The sequence below is a fragment of the Bactrocera tryoni genome, unplaced genomic scaffold (genome assembly GCF_016617805.1).
Source record: "Bactrocera tryoni isolate S06 unplaced genomic scaffold, CSIRO_BtryS06_freeze2 scaffold_25, whole genome shotgun sequence".
NCBI classification, from domain to species: domain Eukaryota; kingdom Metazoa; phylum Arthropoda; class Insecta; order Diptera; family Tephritidae; genus Bactrocera; species Bactrocera tryoni.
In genome coordinates, this window is record NW_024395977.1 from 18,619,149 (window position 1) to 18,639,356 (window position 20,208).

General features: G+C 36.1%; 1 long non-coding RNA gene and 1 other non-coding gene across 3 annotated transcripts in view; both read left to right on the forward strand.

Annotated features, from left to right (window-relative positions):
* LOC120780310 overlaps positions 1–20,208 on the forward strand; it is an 88,197-nt gene that overhangs the window by 8,377 nt on the left and 59,612 nt on the right. The gene's annotated exons all lie outside the window — the stretch shown is intronic.
* Positions 15,730–15,936, forward strand: LOC120781025. Its single transcript, XR_005705995.1, has one exon. It is a non-coding gene; the product is annotated as a small nucleolar RNA U3 (small nucleolar RNA).

A 20,208-nucleotide genomic window follows, 5' to 3' on the forward strand; every position in this document is an offset into this window, starting at 1 on the left:
TCTTCGAACTTAACCTTCTTATGGAGCCAAGAAATACGTGTACCAAGTTTCATCATGATATCTCAATTTTTACTAATGTCACAGCTTGCACGGACGGACGGACAGACGGACGGACGGACAGACAGACATGCGGATTTCAACTCTACTCGTCACCCTGATCACTTTGGTATATATAACCGTATATCTGACTCTTTTACTTTTAGGACTTACAAACAACCGTTATGTGAACAAAACTATAATACTCTCCTTAGCAACTTTGTTGCGAGAGTATAAAAAGCAATTTGTAAAGTCTCTTCCCTGTCAACCGATTTCTTTGCAGTGTGATCGTTGCTCCAGCAAATATTTTGAAACTTGCTTATACAATTTTGGAAATACATCTTTCATATCATCCCACATTTCAGGCCAGAACATCTTTAAACTGCAGCAATTTGAATTTCGGATCTAATATAGTAGTCAACGCCAGAAATGAATTGAAATCAAGTTTGTCAAATCTTCTTTTCGTGTTCTTTTGCAGTTCACTTTTTAACTCCCCCCCAGTAGCATCTTGGGCTGAAATTTTTGTCAGTGAAACAACTTACTACATTTATAACTATGCTAATGGTACGTAGGTATCGGCGTCAATCTCCCTGGTCACAGTTTAAAACATTTTAATAATTCAATCACCTCCTTAATTTTGTTCAGCTCGGAAGCATTAAACGCGGAGGGCGAGTGGGCAGTAAATAAAATAGAGGCTAACCAAATGGGTCTGGCAGTGAACGAGGGCAACACGAAATATTTCCTTTTTTTCCAAAATTACTTTATTTATTGTATCTGCTTTTTCTTAAAGCCTAACAATAAGTAATAAAAGCTTAAATCTATTTAAAAACTAGACAGACTCAAGCAAGTGATTGAGCTGTTTTGGTGATACGTCGCTCTTTAATACGCAGGCAAATCTCTTCTCTTAAGTCGTGTTTGATCGCAGGAATGTACCAAAGCCTTAGCCAAAGGGTTTGGGTGATCTCGAAGTTTAGATATATATTTAATTCTGCTGTCTTCTACTTCTTTTTTTACCATAGGGATACCAAGGTCTTTATGGATATTTTCGTTACGCATGTACCATGGTGAACACGTGATTGATCTAAGCATTTTTGATTGGAACCTTTGTATTAGATCAATATTAGTTGCACAGGTCGTACCCCACAGTTGAATGCCATACATCCAAATCGGCTTTATGACCGCATTATATAAAAGCACTTTGTTGTCTAGGCTAAGTTTGGAGTTTTTTTTTTAAAATCCAATTTAAATTTGCAGCTCTAATCTTCATTCATGTTATTTTACTAGAGATATGTTTTCTCCACGTGAGCCTTCTATCTAGGTGAATACCAAGATATGTTACTTCGTTCGCTTGTGGTACTAAAATATTGTTTATTTTTACTGCCGGGCATGTCTTTGGTCTTAGCGAAAATGTAATATGCTTACACTTCTGTTCGTTCACGTTTATACGCCAGTTCGCTAGCCACTCTTCGACAGAACATAAATGCTACGCTAATATTCGTGATGCTGAATTGTGGCATTTGTTACGGCTCACTATAGCTGTGTCATCCGCAAAAGTTGAAGTTAATACATTATTAGCTGTTGGAAGATCTGCTGTATATATGATGTATAGTGTTGGGCCTAAAACACTGCCCTGGGGTACACCAGCCCTTATCTGTCGTTCATCAGATATGAAATCTCCTACTTTTACCATAAATTTTCTATTTTTTAAGTAAGATTCCAAGGTTTTATACAATTCTAAAGGTAGAATTTTTTTAATCTTATATAAAAGACCTTCGTGCCACACCTTATCAAATGCTTGAGCTACATCTAGAAATATTGCTGAGCAGTACTCCCCGTGCTCAAATGCCTTCCTTATCTCGTTAATAATTCTATTTACTTGCTCTATTGTGCCATGTTTCGCATGAAATCCGAATTGATGCATTGGTATTGTGTTATTTACTTGGAGGAAAGGAGACATCTTTGATAGTAATACTTTTTCAAATACTTTTGAAAGACGGGGTAGAAGACTGATTGGTCTGTATGAAGACGGCTGTGTTAGGTCTTTCCCAGGTTTATCTATCAAGATAATCTGCGACTTTTTCCATGAAATTGGATAATATCCGAAACTAAGAATTGCATTGAAGAGCAAAGAGAGCACATCTACAGCAATAATTGGTAACTCAATTAGCATTTTTGGGGAAATTTTATCATGTCCCGGCGACTTTTTTGGATTAAGTTCTTTGATGATACCAATGATTTCAGAAGGTGAAGTCATAAGAGACTCGAGCGACTCTTTAGCTGTGTTGGATAAGATTGACAGCTTAAAGTTGTTCTTTGGCAAATTGGGTTGAAATACCTTTTCTAGGTGATTTGCAAAGCAATTAGCATTTTCCTCGTCACTTCGAGCCCAATTTCCACCCAAGTCTCGTATAGGCATGTTGGAGTCAGTTGGTAGCTTCATGGACTTTTGGGCTTTCCAAAGGGAATTTTGCTTGTTTGAATTTGGACACAGCTTCTTTATATACATTTCTGTGTTCAATTCTATATAAATATTTCCTGTCATCAAATAAACAGTCGTCGCTCTCGCGACTTGGCTCTCACGTCACTGTTAACAGTCATAACTTTGAAGCCGTAGATAATTTCGTCTATCTTGAACCAGCGTAAACACCTCCAACAATGTCAGCCTGGAAATCTAACGCAGGATAACTCTCACCAACGGGTGCTACTTCGGACTAGTAGGCAATTGAGAAGCAAAGGCCTCTCTCGACGAACAAAAACCAAACTCTATAAGTGACTCATAATTACCGTCCTGCTAAGTATGTGGTGCAGAGGCCTGGACGATGACAACAACTGATGAGTCGACGTTACGAGTTTTCGAGAGAAAAGTTCTGCGAAATATTTATGGTCCTTTGCGCATTGGCCACGGCGAATATCGCATTCGATGGAACGATGAACTGTATGAGATATATGACGACATTGACATAGTTCAGCGAATTAAAAGGCAGCGGCTACGCTGGCTAGGGCATGTTGTCCGATTGGACGAAAACACTCCAGCTCTGAAAGTATTCGACGCTGTACCCGCCGGGGGAAGCAGAGGAAGAGGAAGACCTCCACTCCTTTGGAAGGACCACGTGGAGAAGGACCTGGCTTCGCTTGGAATATCCAATTGACGCCACGTAGCGAAAAGAAGAAACGACTGGCGCGCTGTTGTTAACTCAGCTATAATCGCGTAAGCAGTGTCTACGCCAGTAAAGAAGAAGAACTGGACGAGTCTCTCTAACATATAAAAACATGAATTCCATCGCGTTCTTACGACAATAATCATTTTCTTGGTATTACTTGAAGAAGCCCCGGCGTAGTTTTGTTTCTTCCGCAATTTATCATTGGCATTGAAACTTCGTTTAATAAACTTAAGTATGTTACTTCGCGCACCTTAGTGATCAAAGCTGGTAGCTGGTTCCGTAGACTTATCTATTGATTGCTTTACAAGCAAATTTAGGGTGTGTGCGAAGCAGAGTATTATTTTTCGGCCAAACAAGCTTTTTTTTAAGCTCATCATGGTTGTATCACTATCAGTTACAAAAAAAAGAAACGTTGAAAAGCGTAGGCATATTTTCTTCTAAATAAGCTGCTGTATGACTTTCGTGCAGTTTGATTACTCCTAACGTCCCACTCGACAAACGAAAATTGTCCAAAAAATAAATTGTTAAACGAAGGGATGACTGATTTTTCATTTTCTCCGTCTATATATCATAACTTCGGTAGTAACTGTCGCATTTACGAATATACACTTTGAAAATTGAAGACCACTGTTTTTCATCCACTTGTAATTTTATTGTGTCTCTACTTGAAACTTTAAAAACCGGAACCAGTTTCTTTCCACCGTGGGAAATTGCTTGTTATCCATTATAATATATTTCACAATTGCTTAACTGATTTTCCTTTAGAGCCGTCGTGGAAAGAAATACTTTCAACCTGCTCAAAAATTCCTTTCACACTGGGATTCACTATTTACATATATTTTATATTCACTAAACCCGTAATAAAGTTGTACCTGATAACAGATGAGTTCGAAGCTTACACAACTTCTAAAACACATAGCAAAAAATAGACTGTCACACTTACTTCGCATTAATTCATGAGCGAATTGTCAGTTTTTACAAGTTCACATTCCACCAACGAATTCTCCGTATTTTACAACCAAACACATAACAGTTTGCTAGAACGTTTCGAAGCAGAGGTTTTCGTATTAAAACTGAGAAAAAGTGCTGTAAAGATGTGAAGTAAAATTTAAACGAAAAACATCGATTGTGATGTCGGAAATGGAATAAAGTATCGATATATATTGTATCGGTAATTTTTGAATACATCGATATCAATATTGATATTTTTATTTAAAAATATCGATATATCGGTATGATATAAAAAAACATATTTGGCCTAATCTACTTTAATCATCTTACATTACTAGATAAATACTAATCTGATAATTCGGGTGGTGGAGCACGGTATGGCTCTTTCCGTAATTGTGGTTGGCCGTGGGGAAACGGTCGGCGCAAATTTATTGCAAAGAAATATTAAATAAAACAAAAGGTTTCATATAATATATATATTTTAATATAACAAATTGGAAACACACTTACCGCGTCTGTATCGCTAGGCTGTCGCAAAGAAGAGAGCGCGCGCAACTTTTTTTAGTTAGTGTTTAGTTGCGTGCTAATTGAAACTTCGAAGAGGCAAAAAATAAAAGATTGCTCTGCCGATACAGACGTGGCAACAGAAATTGGGCGGGGGCGGCGGCAACATTCTCCCCGCATGGCAGTATTACTGCAAGTGCAGTTTACAATAAATTACTTAAAACTAACGTGCGACTAGCTGCTATACTTCCTCTCCCACGTCTTCTTTGCAGATGGGGTGGCCGACGAGACGAACCGAGTCTGGTACGGTCCGAGATATGCCGCTGAGATGAATCGAGTCTCTGTCGGTCATTGCCATGCCGCCAATTTGCATAGAATTCACCACTTCCCGAGTTCGGGGAGACGACTCGAGTCTAACTCGATCCTAGGCGGTAAATGTGAGAGGCGTTGGCAGCCAGTGCACTTTATTGTGCCGATATTATATGACGCCGGATGTTATATGTATATCCCAGTGTCGTATTTTGGGCGATGAGTTGACCCACTGCCGCTGGTTGTAACCCTGGCAACATGAGCCGGTAGTAATCGTCCACTCCCAAAATTACTTCGACTGGCGCTGCCCTGTTGGAATGATCTTCCAGAGACTTTATTGGCGTCGGCGTTATGAACCTGGTTGCGGTTCGAACTCTTATTAAAGCGGTTGGTGACAGCGCAATTCTTTGCTGCCAAGGTAGTGCTGCGTGCATCTGCTTGACGACGAACGTCTCGTCCACGTCTTCGCTTTGGATGGGGTGGCCGGCGGAACGAATGGCGTTCCGCTCGGTCCGGGCAATGTCGCTGAGACGAATCGAGTCTGGCTGTTTGCGCTGCTCATTCTGCTGATGCAGCTTATCGGAACCCTCGTTATATCTCTTTTGCAGCTGATACATGCCGTGCGTTGTTTGAGCATGCTGTGACAGTTGTATTTTGTCATTTGTGATTGGGTTTTCTTCTGTTTCCCCGGTGGTTTTTTGTGAGCACCTGTATGAGTTCGCCCTTGACATCGAGTCGCATCTCTTCGGGTACATGTTTGATCTCCTCATAGAGTGAGATCAAGAAGGGCTTATTGGGATCACGATTCTTTAGTTTTTTTGCTTTTGTGGATTCTCGTTGCGTTGCGGCTGCAGCATGCTGTTGACGGCGCAACAGATGCGAGTGCACGGCGGCCTGCAGGGGTGGCATCGGATTGTGTTGTTGTGACGAACTACTGCCAGTTACGTGGTCACCTTTGTGCGATTGCATCAAAACGCCGGGTGCTCGAAATGCGCCACCAAGCGTATCGGTTTGATTCGATGAGCCGGGCGAATTATTTTTTTCGCCATCATTGTTAGAATGATCCTGTTGTCCTATTTTTACTACAAAAATGGTTTTGTGTTTGTTGTTGAGTTATTGTTGAATTTTGCCCGTCACCTTTGTCATTTATCTTCGTCAGTGTTGCCAACTTAGTGGATTTTCCACTAGATCTGGTGGTTTAGGCATGTCTTACAGCGATATTTTTTTGGTTTTAGTGGCTAGTGGATCTTATAGTGGATTAGATTGTTCCAGTTAGTGGTAATTTACATATTTAACCGCTAGTGTGATTCATAAAATGCTCTGTATACGTTATAGTTAAAAAAAAGTTTAGGATGTAGGCAACATTGTTCAAATTAAATCTGTCGGGTCGGGGATTCCCCGATTATTGTCTACAAACTTCTTGAATAAACGATTATGAACGTTATTTGTACGGTCATTGGGTTAAGTTAAGTTTGATTCGCGAAAAGTACCTCCTATTGGTTAAAATGTACTCAGTCAGACCAGTTGATCAGTTCAGTTCAGTGAGTAAAGTAAACTAAACCAACAGTACAGTACAGTTTGCTATTGTTTTGATAGAGGATACGTACTTCTTAATCTTACTTGAATGAAAACTGGGGCCCTATTCTGTATCTCTATTCGAAAATGTATTCTATTCGAAATTCGGATCTACTTAATAATTATCCGAAAGTTGTACCACCCTGTGCCAGAATAAATACGTACAATTTTCGTTTTTGCTTTCTACAACTCAAAAGCTAACGAATATTTTATTCGAAAATTGGCTTGAAAATCCGAAAATCAAGTTACAGAATATAAAAAATCCGAATTCGAGTAAATTTTTTTTCGAATCGAGTTACAGAATAGGCACCCTGATTTCATTGTAGGTATTTAATTAATTATGCCTAAGCCACAGTACACCCAAAAGTTTCGTGATTTTTGGTTACGTGTACCAGAACTGAAGGTCTGGTTGCAAGTAGTGGAAAGCACTGCCGGTCCAGTAGCAAAGTGTAAATTATGTGGTACATTATTAAGAAATCATTTTGGAGATTTAAAGAATCATGGATTATCTAAAAAGCACCTGCATAATTCAAAGGTACGTAAATTTTATACGAATTCAGCTTTATGTTAAGTGTATACAGGTAAGACCTTTGCAGGCGAATATTATTTATTGAAGTAACAAGCATGGGGAAAAAGAAAGAAGAAGCCAGGCTAGCATTATATACAGCGGCACATACTAGCATTCGTGTAGTGGATCATTTGGGAGACGTGATTAATCACACGCACAAGGAGGATGACAAAATTCACCTGCATAGGACTAAATGTACCCAAATTATTAAAAACGTTCTAGTACCTCATTTTTCACAAAATTTGACAGAAGATTTGAAAGATCATTCCTATAGTTTATTGATTGACGAATCAACCGTATCGCAGTTCATAAATATTTGGAAATTGTTATTATACATAAATTACAGCTGCACTCAAAAATAATTATACCTACATATTTAGATATCCCAATGCTCTACGAGTGTGATGCAGACGGCATTGTTGCCGCCTTAAAAGCATCACTCGGACGATTCGGTATACCCCTAAAACATTTAATGGGCATTGGAACTGACAATGCTGCAGTCATGGTTGGAGTTAATAACGGTGTGTATGCCAAACTGAAAAGAGAACTAGCGAGTCTAGTTTTGGTGCGCTGCATTTGTCATTCCTTACAATTTGCAGTCTCCGCAGCAACAAAGGAGTTCTTACCCAGGAATCTCGAATTTATTATTAAAGAAACATATGATTGGTTCAGCCGTTCTTCATCAAGGCAAGCTGCCTATAAAGAACTATACAAACTAATAAACGATGGTCATGACCCTTTAAAAATTGTTCAGTCTTGCCAAACTAGGTGGCTTTCTGTAGAGTCCGCAGTTGCACGGATTTACACACAATGGCTGGAACTGAAAACACATTTTAATATCGCAAAATTAAATGAAAGATGCTACACAGCCGAATTGCTGCATGCAATGTACTCTCATGAGGTGAATTATGCATACATTTCATTTATTTATCCAATTCTCACTAATGTTAACAGGGTTAATAAATTATTTGAATCGGAAGACGCAGATCAATCTAAACTGTATGACGAACTGACTAATTTAATTGATACACTTGTTGACAAGATAATATTGCCTACCCAGAAGCTAGATATTTTTACGCAAAATATTCAAGATTTTATAGATAATAAATGCTATTTGGGGTACAGATTTGAAATTCACTTGCAAACAATGAAAGATAAAGGACTTCCGCCAAATCAAGAAGAAATAATCCGCAATAGGTGCATCCAGTTCATTGCATCTTTGATTCAAGAATTGAAAAACAGATTGCCCGAAAACTTGAAACTCATAAAAAGTATTCAGAAAATCAGCGTAGAACACTCACTATCTCATAACAAAGAACCGATTACTGAATTGATGTTGCATTTTAACAAAAAACAAGAAGATATTGCGAAGATTGACGAGCAGTGGCGTCAAATACATCTACTCAGTTGGAAAAATACAAAGGAATTTTGGTACGAGCTATTGAAATTCGAAGATATAGCAGGAGAAAATAGATTTCAGGATTTGGCGACATTTGCGATATCTTTATTAGTTTTGCCGCACTCTAACGCTGATGTAGAACGATTGTTTAGCATGATGAACGTTGTCAAGACTAAACAGAGAAACCGAATGAAGTTTGATCTCCTTTCTTCAATTGTCACTGTTCGTGCAGGCCTAGCACGTGAAGGCAAATGCTGCAATAACTACACATTACCAAATACTGTAATACAAAAAATTGGAATTAAAGAAATCTATTCTTCCCAAACTGAACAAGCAGATGAAGCTGACTCTTCTGATGATGATCATTTTTAGTTTAAGCTAAATATTTAATGTCATGATAATAACCTGTTGTTTGTATTAAATAAGCGTGGCACCATCGTTCACAATGAAACCCTTTAATTTTATTAATTTTCTTTACTAAGGATTACCAATATATCTTACATGCTCTTAAATCTATATAACAATCGTGATTTATGCATATCTATTTATAGGTAACCACAACTTATATAAGTGTCCTGTACCTGTGAACAATAGTGAACATGCAGTAAACTTATGGTGGCTATATGAAATTGCTGGTCCATTTACATTACATTAACTGATGCTATTATTTGACATCTTAACAATTCACAAGTATGGTAGATGGTAGTCACTCGTGAATAAAAAATATTTTGTGTCACACTGAAATTTCAAGTGGAATTCTGGTGGTTTGAGAGCCCGACAAAGTTTAGTGGTTTTCTGGTGGTTAATACGGCCTTATTTGGTGGTTTGATAAAAATAAAGTTGGCAACACTGATCTTCGTTTCTTCGGAGGGAACGGAACCTGTTAATATCCAACCGAACACTGTACGTTGTGCAGCTAGGGATCCGAAAATTTTCGATTTTACCCCATTTGGTATAATTTTTGGGTAAAGAGTTCGGAAATTTTGTGAGGCTAGACGCTGCGAACGTTCAACGCTCGATTCCCTAGCACGGTTTTGTTCATGATTGCTCGTTGAGTACCCAACCTATGCATATTCTCATCCTTTCATTGCTGCGCAAAACTCGCAGCCGCTTTGCAGTAGCAGTCTGCCGAGAAAGCTGAGTTCTTTTTCTAGGCATTATAGTGACAAAGAAAGAACGTAGAAAATGAATAAAAAGAATGTAGAAAAAAGAAATGTAAGATTAATAATCGGGAACCTAATTATTTTTACCTGCACTTGGTATTTACGTAAACTGAATATTATGTCAAAAGAATTACCGAACAACACATTTATTTGGATAAAGATTAATATGTATTATTATGTTAAGACAACTCTAACAAATAATTTCGACCAAATTAGTTATCACAAAAACGGTACTCACAGACTTTTTTTTAGATCATTAAAAGAGAAATAATTCTTTCATACATAACTTTTGTGTATCGTGAGCCGCTTTCGCAGCGCAAGGAACGGAAGCCCTCAAAGATAAAAAATTTCCCCCTTTTTTTTTTTACACATTTACCACTGTTTCTTCGCTCCTAATGGTCGCAGCGTGATGCTATATAGCCTATAGCCTTCCTCGATAAATGGATTAGTTCAGTAGTTTTGGAGATTAGCGCGTTCAAACAAACAAACAAACTCTTCAGCCTTATAATATTAGTATAGATTTATAAATCAAACCAATATTTATCTGATACAGACATAAGAAAGACTCTTTGATTTACGTGCTCGGCTGTAAGCCGACTTCTGTTATTGGGTACCGCGAGATTCACGGCAGATGCCACTCTCCCTGAGGAAACCGAGGACGCGGGCGATATCAAATACTTTAGAGCTATGTTTTTTTATCATAAAAATATCGATTTTTATACCTTTTCAATACTTGTAATATTATTTCGATACCTCGATATATCGAAACAATAAATATCGCTCAAAAATATCGATACGTTGAAAAAATTATATCGATATATTGATGTATCGATATTTTTTTGAAAAGCCTAACATCGACATAAAGCACTGATCCAGCCAACATCGATGTTTTTGTCAAAGAACATTTGAAAAGAATGCCCTTTCGAAACACGCCTATTGCGAAATTGTGAGAGATGATAAAGCGTGGATTTATGCGTATGTGCCTGAAAATAGAGATCAGTCGACTGCATGGGTTTTTCAAGATGAGCCGAAACCAATAAAAGTTGTTCGCGCACGAAGCACTTCCAAGCAAATGGTTGCCTGTTCCTTTAGAACAAGTGGACTTCTCGCAACTATACCACTAGAATAACGTAGAACAATAACTATTGACGTACTTTTTGTGAATAAATTGGGTTTTTGTGTTTCAGAAAAAAAACGCATCTCATTCACCCAGCCATTTATGCGGCAGATGTCATCAAAAAATTCCGAAAAAATTTGTTTATATACTTCACGATGAAAAAGTTCTATTGTAGAATAAAAATATCTATAAAAAAAAATGTCAAAAAATAGGTTAGATTACCGTACTGGCACTGAATGACTTCTTTTTATTTCCGTACGTAGAAGATTAACTAAAGGGTGGTCGCTTTCGACACCTGAAGAGGAGATTGATGCGTTCAGGACGCATGTTTTGAAGATACCGCAATCAGAGAGGCAAAAGTGCGTATATAGATCTTAATGGAGAATTCTTTGAGAAACAAAGCGATTTTCGATGATTAAATTTTGTTTTTATTCTTTAATCTCGAAATATAAATGACAACCTACGTGTAATTAAAAGAACTAAATGTTAATCAACAAAATTCTGTTCAAATATTTTTCTTAATTAAAATTTGTATATGTGGAAAAAATATATATTCCAATAAAAGTTCATATCTTTATAGGAATTGTGTATTTTCACCATGATGACTTCACCATTTTTTTGGTACGCATATATGAATTTTATCCCATTCGGGCAAAATTGTACTATGCGGTACGACCACAATAGCTGAATTTCTCAGAAAATTGGTTATTGTGTTCCTAAGCCTGTTTACAAATAAAACAATTTGGACAACTTTCATGCCAATTGACTAATCAATCCACACTTCTCATCTAATAATTCAGTTCCTCGTGGCATTTTCACGGAAATTCAAAAAATTAAATTTATTTTTGTTGTCTTAAACCTTTATTCATGTACTGTGCTTACTTAAAAAAATTGTATCACCTTTTTTGTACTGATATGTTAATTAGCTATAACCGACACCGCCAGTTTACTTGTTACCAGTAAGAACACTTTTAGTAGATGTTGCACATACATATAATTATTGGGTAGTCGAAAAAGTCTTTTCGTGTTTTTAATCAAGTTTAAATTAATTTTTTTCTTTTTTTATAATGAACCAAATATGAATGTCGACCACATTTTGCCATTTTTCCGCTACAGACATTATTCCATCAGTGTAAAACTTTTGACGTTTCTCGGCGAAAAACTGCGACAAGTATTTTTCATAGGCTTTTCTTAAAGCCAACTTTACTCCATTAAGGCAGTTCTGCATTCACCGAAACAAATGGTAATCTGATGGTGCAAGGTCAGAGCTATATGGTGGATGCATAAAAACTTCCCAGCCAAGCTCTGCCAGTTTTTGCCGAGTGATCAAAAATGTGTGTGGCCTAGCGTTGTTCTGATGATCAAGCTTTTCCATAATTTCATCGACTTTTTCAACGATAGGTCGACCAGAGAGATGCATCTTTCACATCGAAATTTCCAGAACGGAAGCGAGCGAACCATTGTTATGCTACACGAAATGATACAGCATCACCTACGTAAACTTAAAAAAATTCATTGGTGGCTTGCGTGGCATTCTTCCGTTTTTTATACAAAAATTTCAAAACATAGCGAAATTTCCAGAACGGAAGCGAGCGAAAAATGTTCGCGAGTGCTACACAAACTGATACAACTTCGTGTCCGTAAACTTCACAAATTTCATTGGTGGCTTCCGTGGCATTCTTCCCTTTTTTATACAAAAATTTCAATATATAGCGAATTTCTTTATTAATTTCACTAATTTTTGAACAGCTGTAACTTTTTTTCAACTTCCCCAAATTTTTTTTTACTAAATATAGCTTAAAATCTCACCTTTCCAAATTATCCAATTAAATTCAATGATAAGAGTTTTGAGAGACTTAAAAGAAATCAATGTTCGAGAGGAATAAACAAAATTCTACTCTTCAAATTTCCTTTGATAAAATCGTTGTCCACAAAAATATGAAAACTAAAAAAATTGGCAAACTATTTACAAGACTGAAAGATAAGGTAAGGGGAGAATATCGTTAAGTAAATCATTTTGAAGACTACAAGTCACATATCTCTTCGTTTGATTTTTATTAAAACCTTAATATCTTCTGAAGAAATTTTTGCAAATTTTCTGTAAGGAGACTTGAAGAATTAATTCTATTACTAACAACCCGATAATTAATCAAAATATGAGATGTGCAATAATCATAAAAGCAATAGCACATTTAATGCTTCCATGAACAAATTCGTGATCTGAACAATCATCAGAATTTGCTAAATAACCCAAGCTGCCGGTAGATTCGAACATGCCAATAGGGGACGTAAGTGGTAATTAGACTCGAAGTGAAGAGAAAAGGCTTTACTGGTCACTGCTTGCCCAAAAACGACTTTAATATGCCAATTTTGCCTGACATCTATAACGGTTATGAAATCAAATGGATCATAAAAGAGGCGAATCTAAAATACTCGCTAGGACATGATACAATTACTCTACAAATGCTGATGGAGAAACCAAATATTGCATTCTTTACAAAAAATTTGAAATAGTGTCGGCTCCAAAGATGCCTCCTTTCCTTCATGAAAATAATATAATTCCAACGCCCCAATTCGAGTTTCGTATAAAATGTGGCACTGTAGAGCAAGTAAATAGAATGACTAACGAAATCAAAAAAGCATTCTATCACAGAGAGTATGTTGCTGTTCTGCAATATACCTTTTGTATAAAAATAAAATAAACAAGTAAGGAAAGGCTAAGTTCCGGTGCAACCGAACAATTTATACTCTTGCGACTTACAAGAATCAAAGCCAGGGAAATATTGAGGATCAAAATTCAAGCAATTTTATATATACATACATGTACTATACTATATACATACAACTCGTATGCTGGCAGACACAGAAGGTTTGTTAGAAAATCGAAAATCATTACTAACACCACATATTTATTTCCGTTATATTAAATGCTTCGTGATTTGTGTACTGGAAAATAATAGAATCAAGTATAATTTAAAATTGTGCTATAAGGGAAGTAGGCGGAGTTATTGTCTGATTTCGCTCTTTTTTATAACGTGACATAGGAATACGAAATGAATGCACCACACCAAATTGTGTCGAGTTCGGTTGCTCGGGTCCCGTAATATGGGATTTCACCAAAAACTAGGCATTGCCCCGCCCATCGTCAATTTTATATAAAACCTTTTAATACCATTCCGGTGGCAAATTTTTGCGTTTGTGGCGCTTTTAGCAGCATTTAACAGTACCGTTACATGGGGATTAAAGGGGGTTTCATCCGAATTCTTCCATTTCCACACTATCGGTAGGAGTTCTTGTAATATTTGTGTCACGCGATTTTGGTAGTTGTAACTTTAGTGGCTTAAGAGATAAATACAACAAACTTATTAGAGGGCGGGGCCGCGCCCACTTTTTCAAAAAATCTTCCCAAAGGTGCCACTGGCTTCAGTAATGCTCTGTACCAAATTACATCTTTATATTTTAATTTAGTGCATAGTTATGGCACTTTATATGATTGTCGATTTGTAGGCATGGCAGTGGTCCGATTACGCCCATCCACAAATTCTTAATTTTTTTTGTACTAAGAAACTAGCATACCAAGTTTCATTACGATATCTAAATTTGTACACAAGTTAGAGCGTGCACGTACGGACGGACAGTCACCCGGATTTCAACTTTTATCGTCACTCTGAGCATTTATTTATGTATATATAACCCTATCTCCGTTTGTTTTAGAGATACGTGCAACCGTAAGGTGAACATAACTTAAATATTTAATAAAGACCATGTATCCAAAATAGGTGCTTTCAGCTCATCCTCAGATCAAAGGGACTTATATCAGAAGAATTGCTGACCATTCCAAAAGGTCGATATTTTTACGTTGAAGCCACGTTTTCGTTGACCTGCTCATATGGATTCTTGCGTTGTTTTGTTGAAAAAAAAAAGATTTTTGGGTTGACTGTGTATATACGGTAGCAGATTTGCTTCTAATACTTCCTGATACTCGGAACTATTCATTCGGCAAGGAGGGAATGCCCAAGGCAATCTCAGAATTTGAAGAGCCTCCGTCGAAATCGCGCTTTGAAAAATATCGCAATCTTGATGGTTCAGACGGTTATTTGGAATACTGGAGAGCCCAAAAAGCCGTCTGAACCATCTAGGTTGAACTTTTCCTCATTGGAAAAAATACCCTAGGATCAATAGTACAGTTTTTTTTGAAATCGAATAGCCTACTTTGCCGCAACGGTATTATTAAAATTTTATTTTTCTTAATCTTTCCTGGTGCTAGTTTTTATTCATGTGATCTTGGGCAGAACTGAGACGAGGGACTTTATGATGTGTTTGCAAGAGAGACGCTTTCTGCATTTGCTCACGTACAATGTTAGGATTTATTTTCAATGCACGTTAAATTGGTGAAACAGATGCAGAAATTTGATTATCTCTTTTGACTTTCCATATTGACGTCGTTTTATTTGATTACTGTCCACAATTTCTTTTTCCTGTGTGTGTGCGTGATAATAATATTTTTTTCGACCAGAGTTAGTTCTCTGACCATAATATTCTTTGTTAAAGTTATACTTCTTATACAAGTTCGGAAAAGGTTGCGATAGATTCAAGTTGCGCAACCTTGCTCAATATGAATCTAACGCAACCTTGTCTGCGAAGATGTTCGAGCAGCAAGCGAAGCGGTGACAATCGGCGATCGTTTGTTCGTTTCTTTCGGCACAGCACGGCTTTTCTACCAACAACACAATGTTGCCATGCCTATGCTGTTGTTGTTTTTGTAGAACAATGTTTAAATTTTTGGTTGGTGACATATTCACATGTGTGCGCGTATGTAGGTTTGTATGCTTGTGCATCATTGAAGTTATACTTCTTTTTCTTTCGTTTGTCTTTCATTTCTGCGAATTCTCAACCATTTTGCGTATCTTTTGGTTGAAATACTCTGCGTTGGCCGTTGAAAAATTAAGGCTATACTTTACAGGATCATTTCTGTAGTTAGTCTTCATTTACATTTTTTGAAAATCGACCCGCGATGAGGAGGTACATATATCGTTTCATCTGACAGCGTGAGGTTTAAGAAGTTCATTTCTAATTTTGTTTCGTAGCATATTAGAAATGATGTTTCTTCGAAAATCGTTCGCTTACAACGGATAAAACGACTTCTGAGTGGTGATTTTAATGAATAAATTCCTTTTGGTTGAAATGCCCTGCGTTGGCCGTTGAAAAGTTAAGACTATAGTTCTCAGGATCATTCATTCCTTTCATTTCTTCAAAGAAATTAATGACCTTTAGAAATATGCATATTTGCATTATTTCGTTGTCATTTCCATATTCGTAGCAATAGAATTTCTATGGCATAAGTAAAGTAATGGCCGCCGATTGTCACCCCTTGCCGCTGTAGCAGCTTCGCCTACAAACATGTGTAAATATGTATGTATGTATACGTATGATCGTGAATACACATCGAGGCAGATTTTTGCGAGAAGCACCAGAAAGTTGTGCAATTTATGATTTTTTGCTTTTGCCATCGTCGCGAAAAGACGACTTGTTGGCAAAGGCATGCTCTGGGAGATGTTACGGCCTCTGTTTTTATGAATGAAGCGAGATCGCTTGTGGAATTTGCGCCTGCGTTCATGAATGAAATCTTGTGAAGATGTGTACGCATGTGTATGTTTGTATGCTTGTGCATTATTTGTTTGGCAATGTATGCAAATATATGTACATATAAGTATATATGAATGTATGAACATGCAAGTCAATGCGCGCACATGTAATAAGTATATTGATAAGTGATGAAAATATGATTTCAATTTCTGAATGCGCACATGCGTATACATACACTCATATGAGCATGTGCAGATACACAAGATAGGATAGAAAATGTATGCCTTTTAACATCGTATTATGTATATTGCTGTGATAAATTTAATTTCTATTAGTAAGAAAAATATTTATTTGTATAGTATACGATGTTAAAAGCAAAAAATTAAAAATGTATTCTGTCGAGATTCGAACCTGTGGTAGCATCTTAACTTTCCAAGCGCTTACCACCAACACCACCATTGACACTTAGGTTGCGCTAACTTAAGTATGGTGGTTATGCATGTAGATACATAAGAAACATACGATGGCTCTAATAATTTTGTTTAAGTATAGAAATATGCTTTTGTAGAACATTTGCTTTCACAAACATACAGACAAATGTGCAAACGACATAATATATGTATTTATGATTGTTTCGCATTTTGCTCTTACGCCGGTAAATAATTTTTAAAAAATTTATTGACAATTAAATATAAATGAAAATACATGTAAATTTACTTAAATTTATTGAAATTTCGTTTCGCATTTTTCGGCACTTTCAAATTAATTAATATAAGTTATATTCACGACTTAACCCGCACACGTCTTATTCGCGCAAAATTTCCAACTTTATGAAAATTGGCGCAATTATTAACACTTCAATTTTATGTAAAGTTTAAAATGTTTACATATGAATATATAATATATTTTATTTTGGCGCAATTATTGACACTTGTCTTAATATAAAAAATTGGGCCAAAACGAAACAATGAAATATATTATTACTTTTGCATGTCAATATGGAAATGCCGACGGCAAAACGCAAAGGCATATATTGCACATACATACATACAAGCGATTTCTTGGTTGAAAGCAAAAATTGAAGCATGAGAAATTGAAATGCCGACGGCAAAACGAAATTGCTTACATTCGTACATTGCGTATGAATCATGAAAATATCATCATAATGTTTAGGTAAATCTTTTATATATTTAAAATGAGTTATTATAAAATAAGATCAAATTAGGATGAAATAATTTGAAAAATAATAAATCAAAAATAAAAGAGTTCTACACACATATTTCCATCCTATGGAATATCAAAGAAATCATTTTATAAATACATATATTTATGTCTTTTCATATTCTCGGTTAGAATATGTGAGAGAATTGTAAAAAATGTTAAAATTGCGAGGCGAATTCCGACCTACCTGATCTTTACAAGACAATATGGCAGCCAAATTGGCTGGACCTCCGATCAATGTTGATAAAATAAATGACAGTGATAATAGGCATAACACAGCGGATCCCAGGTTATGTGATGGTAAGTTTCTCTTGAATATTTTAATTGTCCGTAATAGATGCACCTTGTGCATTAAACTTGTGCCTTGAAACTAATATCAATTGGATTGGCAAAAATTTTAATGTTTTGATTTTAAATTGATTTCACAACGGAAAAAGACAGTGTAGCCCGTGTTTCAAGAGGAGGGAAAACAGCACAATATTATCGTGAATACCGAGCACGAAAGAAAGCAGAGCGGGAAAAGGAGAAATTGGAAATGATAGCTGGCAGTCAAACGAGGAAGATGAAAACAGCTGCGGAATATCAGAGAGCGCGTAAAAAAGATTCAACGTTTGCTGTTCCATCAATCTCTGCGGGAGCATCTATAACTACTAATGTATCAACGGTCGTCAATTCACCGGTAACTCCTGGGCCTTCAACGCGTGTTGATGGAACAAAAGAGAGATGATTACGCTGCATATTCTCTTCCGCAACGAAGTGACAGAACTACTTTTGTAGTCAAAGTTCCTTCATTTAGACTTTGCTTTATTCTTCATTTTATGTGCATAATAAATTTATAAAATGTGAATTTAACTTTTCTTGTTTTCTTTCGTTTAAAATGATATGCATTTCTTGGAATATCACTAAGAAGTATAACTTCATCCGCGCGTAGGGACTCCACGCACCTTTTTTTATTCAGACAATTACACACCACTGTTACTGAACTTCCCAAATTCCGAGCAGTGCACAGTAGGGTGTCCGTTATTTCCCAAATTCATTTTTGAGTCTGCAGCGCCCTCAAAATTTTTGGTAAATGCCCTAAAAAATGTATGAAACCCATATGAGCTCTTAATATTGAAAATAACCCGTGCCGCAACGACGATTTATTTCCCATTTAAATAACATGGGGTTTTCGTGCTTTTTGCAATTAATTTTTTCTTTGCGAAACCAATTGATACATTGCTGCGGCACCGAATTATTTTTGTAGGAAATTGAACGTTCTACAAAGTTCCTCTGAAATTTTTCAAAAACAAAAATCGAAATATTTTTTTTTTTGGTCATTCAGTGATATCTGTGTCAAATTTCACATCAAAAACTTTCGACTTTGTCCTTGAATAACTTTGACTGAAGTGATTTTTTTGAAAAATTTCAGAGAAACTTTTTGTAGAACGTTCAATTTTCTACAAAAATAATTCGGTGCCGCAGCAAAGTATCAATTGGTTTCGCAAAGAAAAACTTAATTGCAAAAAGTACAAAAACCCCATGTTATTTAAATGGGAAATAAATCGTCGTTGCGGCACGGGTTATTATCAATATTAAGAGCTCATATGGGTTTCATAATTTTCTTTAAGGCATTTAATAAAAATTTTGACGGCGCTGCAGGCTCAAAAATAAATTTGGGAAATAACGGACACCCTAGTGCACAGTTTTTGGTCTTGTATTGTGTTCTTCATCATTTTGCGATTTTATTGTTAGTTGTAGAGGGACATATGTATTTCGTGACAAATAAATTAGTGTCTTCCAAACTATAATTTTCAAATTTCTGCTTGTATTCGCTCTGCCCAGAAAAGCTGCCAAAAAAGCAACATTTTCCTATTAATAATAGGTAATGAGAGAACTCATTGCGCTCATTGATTACATTCGTGACGCAGTGTGGTCCAATAATTGTTGTATCAACTCATCTTCAACTGTTTTTCATTTAAAATATTATCATAGCAGGGTAAAAAGTCAGTATAATTTTTTTTATTTAGGAAGCTTCTAATAAGTAGATAGATACTGATTCCTTATTAAATTTGCTTCGGTGATAAGTGATATTACTTCACACATTTTGTAAACACCACCAATTTAAAAATACATATGCGTTAAAGTTTACACCGATATGATGTGCCTGGATAAAAGTACTTATAAAACAAACATTTGATAAAAGTGAGAAAATGATGAAAAGAAATCCAAAGCTCAAGTATATATGACAAAAAAAACAATAAACAATAATAAAATTTACACGTATAAAATAACATGAATAACGAAAAGAGGAGCAAAAGGCTGCAGCTGAAATCAAAACCATAGACTTAGAAAACATTAACTAATATAAGCAAACTTGATTCATTTGAGGGCGAGACAGAGATCACAACTTTTTGTGTACCTGAAATCGATGTAAGTATAAAGAAAAACATACCACTCAAAAGGGCACTTATAAAACAATAGTTTTAAAATAATAAAAAAAACAGATTATTATATAAAACCCACTATGCTATATAACATATGCCTTTTTCTCAATATTCCTTTCGATTTATGGCGATTAAACATGATTTTGTATTGGAATTTAATTTATTATAAGAGATAATTTTTAAGCTATTTTC